The sequence below is a fragment of the Malus domestica genome, chromosome 13 (genome assembly GCF_042453785.1).
Source record: "Malus domestica chromosome 13, GDT2T_hap1".
Lineage (NCBI taxonomy): Eukaryota > Viridiplantae > Streptophyta > Magnoliopsida > Rosales > Rosaceae > Malus > Malus domestica.
In genome coordinates this window covers 18,844,171-18,850,375 of record NC_091673.1, presented here as the reverse complement: position 1 = coordinate 18,850,375, position 6,205 = coordinate 18,844,171, and positions in this window count along the sequence as shown.

The following is a 6,205-nucleotide window of genomic DNA, read 5'->3' as shown; positions in this document are numbered from 1 at the left end:
TTTTAAGTATAAACAACCACTTATTTACATGAAATATAATAAATTTACTTAAATCCGCTTAGACGCTCGTTTAGGCCCTGCTTAGCCACCTAGGAGCTAAGCCCCAGTCTGCTGTCCGACTAGCGCCTAACGTCTTTTAGAACATTGAATTCTACCATGTAACTATTTTGCTATGTCATTTATTTTCTTTCATCATGTGGGAGAGAAAGATGGAAATAATAAACCGGTTACGTTCAAGATTTTTTTTGTAAAGTTTTAAGATCAAATATGTCACAGGATGCAGACATGTACGTTATGTCACGTGAAAAGTTTGACAAAATCTCTTCTGTTCCTACTAGGATATGTATGTGTTGAGAATAGTCCCATTTGGAACTGGAATTTTGCGTATCGTAATGGACGACTTCAGAGTGTATTTTATGTTTGCCTTTTTTTTTTTTTTTTTTTTTTTTATAGAAAAACTAATGAAAAGAGCTAGAAAATTTTGAGTTTTAATGATAAAGACAAAATAAAAAGGTAAAGTGAATAGTACTAGGATTGACTTTTTAGTGTAAAAATGTATTTTTTCGTTAAAATGAACAGTACCAGAAGCTTTTCGTTAAAATTCCTTTTTTTTTTTTTTTTAAAATGGGAGAACTTGACTAGTGCTATAGGCCTAAGTGTCAAGTCCCGGAAATTTCCCTGTACCACAAATGATTTGAATATAAATCACATATTTATTGGAGAATTTTTTATATTTATTAGAAATACAAGTCATATGTTGTATCATTTTACGTGTTATTATAAAGGTAAACAATATGATTGTTATGTTTCACTTGTAGAGTATATTAATAAAAAAAACAAATTTAGGTATTATAATCTAAGTTGAATAAAATGTGACATGACAGAATTTTGAGTACACGGAAGAACTACTAGACTTTTTCATATATTTCATAAATTAACCAATGGATGAAGGTTTAATAAATAAAAATAAAAACGATGGTTGAGAGTGTACGTGAAGGGAAAGAAAGCACAATTCTTAATCATCAAAGACCCGTAACACTCTGCTTAGTCATCAATATATTAAATGAATTTGAGGCTTTGACAAAGAAGGGTAGAAAGCAAAACCTTGGGATTAAGCTCACATTTTCTCCCTTAAGCTTTAGTTAATTGCATTTGATGACCTATTCAATTTTGTTGAGCTGCACTTGGAGACTAAAAGAATGAATTAAAAAATTAAAACCAGTAGTCGGCAGTCAAATCCCTCCAAATCAATAAAATAGTAACAAAGTTCCTCGATGGATTTAGCTATAAATACCACAACTCCCTCGTACGTCGACATATCTCAATACTAGGGGTGATAGGAAAATCTGATTCCAATCGATTCTGAGCCCAAACAATCTAAAATATTTCAACCGATTCAATTCCGAAACCCGAAATACTATACCATACGTAAAAAATATTATGGGGCTGGTAAACATCAATGCTTTGGCTGTGCTGCTGTTGCTTCTTTGTCTTGCACACGTACACCCCAACGAAGCTAGCAGGATTCTATATGCCAAAAAGAGGGAAGAGCTCAGCCTGCAGTCTCTTCAAAGAGGTCAGCTGCCTCCTGATGAGTCGTCTAAGTGCACCTACATTCCTGGCACGGGCGGATCGGGCTGCCCACTCAAGGTCAAGAACTATGCAGGCCGTGGTCTGCCTCATCATCATGCTTCTGCTTACCCTCGTCTCATGGTTCGATTTGGTGTGGCTACGGATATTCCTAAATAATGAGACTCATTGTGAGGATATGAAGGTAAAAGAGAAGCCCAACATCAAGCACCTGAAAATTTTCAAACTCTTGAAGCATGAGTTTTTGCGAACTCTTGAAGTTGCCACAAATCTATTGAAGTCGGAAGAATAATGGTATTCTTGACCTAATTACAAGTCCAAATGTTACAAGATACACTGGTTTCTTTTTATTTTTATTCCTTGTAACAATTTTATAGGGAATTTGAATTTGTACATTCATATTCACTCTTTTCAATACATGTTTATTTATTTCCACATTAGTTTTCGGCCTTCGGCTAATGGACAAGTGTAAAAGTGTTGAGAATATGAATCCTACATCAAGAAAATGAGTGATCTTGCAAGTGCTTATAAATAATTGGGCTACTTCTTATATTACTAGTTGGTTTTATGGTGGAAACTCAATTTTCTTCAAAAAGTTTGATTTATTCCTTGTAATGGAATAGACCCCTTTAATTAATCTTTAAACCCTAAACCCTAAACATCGAGAGACCTGGCATGTGCTATAAGTAATTGGGCTCCTCCTCATATTGACAATTGATTTTAGTGGAACCTCAACTTTCTTCATGGTATCAGAGCAATTTATTCCAATTGTGAAGCTCAACGGTCACATGTGCTTTGCATTATCCGATTTCTGTTGTCCACATGATAAACTTGAAAATTCATCACATTGAAAGGACATGTTGAAAGTATGAATCCCACATCAAGAAAATGAGGGACCTTGAATGTGCTTTTAAGTAATTGTGCTAACTCTATATTTATAATTGGTTTTACGGTAATACCTCAACTTTCTTCAAAAAGTTTGATTTATTCCTTGTAATGGAAAGGACCCCTTAATTAATCTGTTATCCATGTTAATTTCCAAGTATGAATATTCTAGTTAATTAAGATGGTTGTGTGTTTGATTTGTATTAGGTTACTTGCTCTTCACGCATGTAAATATTAATTTATACCTCCGCTGAGATACAAATAAAATCATCATAAGATTGTACCCCGAAATTCTAGTATTCTGGTTTTGTGCATTATGGCCTGACTACCATATTTGAATTACGAAGTTAATTAAAGGTCAAGTTTGAAGCCAATATACCGTGTGAAACAAACAATAAGAACTAAAGGTTGCTGGTCGGTTTGGCAAGGCAGAGAGAAAAATGTGGTCTCAAGCTGCACATGCTATTGCCCGGCGGCTTTTCTTTGACCGGAGGTACGTAGTTTGCTAGTGACCAAATCCAAAATATTACTGAAAATTATTAATTTAATTATATAATCAATCAAATCTTTGTTGGCACAAAACATAAACATTAGTATTAATCAAAGAGAGGAAACCGGGATAATTTTTATTTATTTATTTATTCGAGGAAGAGATAGATTGGAACATTTTTTTAACGGATTATTGGACAATTTAAACTCTCCTCTAAAGACTATGCTCGTTTGGATGTGCTTTTAAAATGATTGAAAACACTTTTAGTAAAAATGTGTTTGGAACCAATCCTTAGTAAAAATGTAAGTAAATTCTGGAAAAACACTTAAAGTGCTTCCTGGAAGAAACATATAACTGATACTTATTGTAGAAAACACTTTAAGTGCTTTTGGTATCAAATTTTTTTTTCTCTAAAAACGCTTTTAGTCATTTTAAAAGCACATCCAAACAAGTTCTACCTATGAGAATGGAGGACACTGGCATATAAGACTCTTAGAATTTGTCCAATTTAATCATAGAGGATAGTTTTTAGCTGCCCTACATCTTACGATTTTTGTAGTAGTAATTTGTTGTGTGTAGGTGACTAGATGTAATTTGTCGTACAACTTGAAATAAGTAAGAAAATGAACTCTTATCGCCAGTATATCGGAATCATGGTCTAAAATATCGATATTATCCTGATATTTCCATTGAAATTTCTGTGTTTTTGGACTACCAATATTTCCGATATCATCGATATTTTAGACCTTGATAGGAACTCTATGTGGTACTAAGTCACTCATGTATCTTACCATGCAATGTATAAAGTGTAAAATATTGTACTAATTCATTATATATAAATGATTATGGTGTGTTTAAACTTCTTTCATTAATTACTACATATTTTCTACATTCACAATGTTTGCCAGCTCGCTATATAATTAACTTAAATTAGTTAAATTCATCATGCAATTCATTTCCTTCCAATTTTTTGTGATAAACTAATAGATAATTGACTAAATAAACATCCTGCAAAGTTTCAATAAAAATTTTCAAGTTTTTCTTACAATTTTCGTGGTTTTTATTCAATTTTTATCGATATCGATAATATCCCGATATTCCCATTGAAATTTCCGTGTTTTTGAATTACCGATATTTCCGATATCATCGATATTTTAGACCTTGATCGGAATTTAGCATTAACATCTAAACAAACATCATAGCTAGATAGAAATGTTTAGTGTCATTATACTAGCCCTACTTTTTGTTAACAAAATATTCTAAAAGAATCTGCAGTGTACATACTAACTAATTTAATTGGGTTAATTTAAGCACACAGTCCTAAGTCATGTTTATACGTTTCAAACTAGTATTAGAAAGAGCAGATTATTTTATTTAAGTGGCATATATGAAGCACCTCAAAAGTGTCCATAACACGAGGCAATTAGCTAATGAAGGCTTGAATATCACATGATTCACATTCACGTACGTTACACGAGGCAACATATAAATAGTTTTACTTTTGTTGATGCACAAAACTGGAGGTCTTGGAACAACGTAAATCTGACCGTGAATCTGCAAGAAATGTAAATAACACAGGATTTATCGTGGTTCACCCCAAGGTTTGGGCTACGTCCACACTGATATTGTATTTCTGAGAGGATTGTGAGGGAGAGAGTGTGAGGGCCTCTGTAATGAGAGTGAGGCTCTGAGAGGGGGGTGAGAGGGCTTAGGAATTGGCCTCCCCCAATTGTGAGGGTGAGGGGTCCTTTTATAGAATAAGGGCTCCTCACTTATTACATATGTGCCCCTCCATTTATTACATAATTACATTTGAGTCCCCTGAGTATTCATACGAGGTCTAAATATGGAGGCCCTAAGTATGGTATAAACAGTAGTTCCCTAAGTTTTCAGTCAAGAGAGTCTTTTGGCTGGGGACTTGAAATTCAGTCCATGTGTGGGCTGAAGTAACTAGATGTTGTCTTGAACTGATGCTCGATATGAGGCGGTACTCAATCTGAAATGATGCTCAACTAGAAGTAGCACATGCTGTGAGTCTGCTCGGCTCGTGGCTTATGTTGCCTTGGTTGGCTCGACTTGTGGCGTTGAAGGTGAGGGAGTCCCTTTTATAGAATAAGGGCTCGCTCCTAAATACATGAATGATGGGCTAGAGTTGATGCTCGCGGCGAGACGGTTGCTCAGTAGGCGGCGATGCTCTCTAATGATGGTGAGGGAGTCATTTCTATAGAATAAGGGCTCCTCACTTCAATACATAAGTGATGGGCTAGGAGTGATACTCGCGGCGATGCGGTTGCTCAGCTAGCGGTGATGCTCTCTAATGATGGTGAGGGAGTCCCTTTTATAGAATAAGGGTTCGCTCTTCAGTACATAAATAATGGGTTAAGTCCCCCACGTATTTTTCATGAGGCCCAGTTGAGTCCCAATATATGGTGTATAGTGTAGTCCCCCAAGTCTTCAGTCAATGTAGTCTGTTGGCTGAAGACTTCAGATTGAATCCATATGTGGGCCGAAGTGGCGGTTGTTCAGAGGCGATATTTGTATACCCTGCATTGAAGCTTTGTAGGTGAAGCTTTGCAAGTGAAGCTTTAAAGCTGGAGCTCTGTAAATGAAGCTTTTGAAGCTAGAGCTTTTGTAAATGAAGCTTTTGAAGATGGAGCTCTGTAAATGAAGCTTTTGAAGCTAGAGCTCTGTAAATGAAGCTTTTGAAGCTGATTGACATGAGTGATGCTCATGGATGTTGACATGAGTGATGCTCATGAATGTTTATGTTGCTTTTGCCTTTCCTCTGCACCTTTGTTGCTTTTGTTTTTGTTTCCCATGTGCTCTCCTCGCTCTTTCTCTGATTTTTCTGTCAGCAAGACTCTCTCTTTTCAAGGCTCACTACCAACCAGACTAGATTTTGCCTCCACATGGTGGGTAAGAAAGTGCATGCCCCATGTGCTATCCTCGCTCATTCTTTGATTTTTCTGTCGGCAGGACTTTCCCCCTTTTCAAGGCTTAGTAGCCATGTTGATGAGCCTTTGTCGATCCAAATAAGCTTGTACCAGAGGGCCTCTAGGTGGCCGGCGAAATCGAGTTTGGCTAGAATCTCACGGGCCCATAAAAGGTTTTCGTCGGGTTTCATAGCAGCAGTCATGAAATCAAGCATGCAAGGCTCAAGCTAGGTCCAGATAGCTTGAAGGCGGAACAAAATGGGCCTGGCTTTGTCAGAATAACAAGGTTTGGTCAGAATCCTTGCCA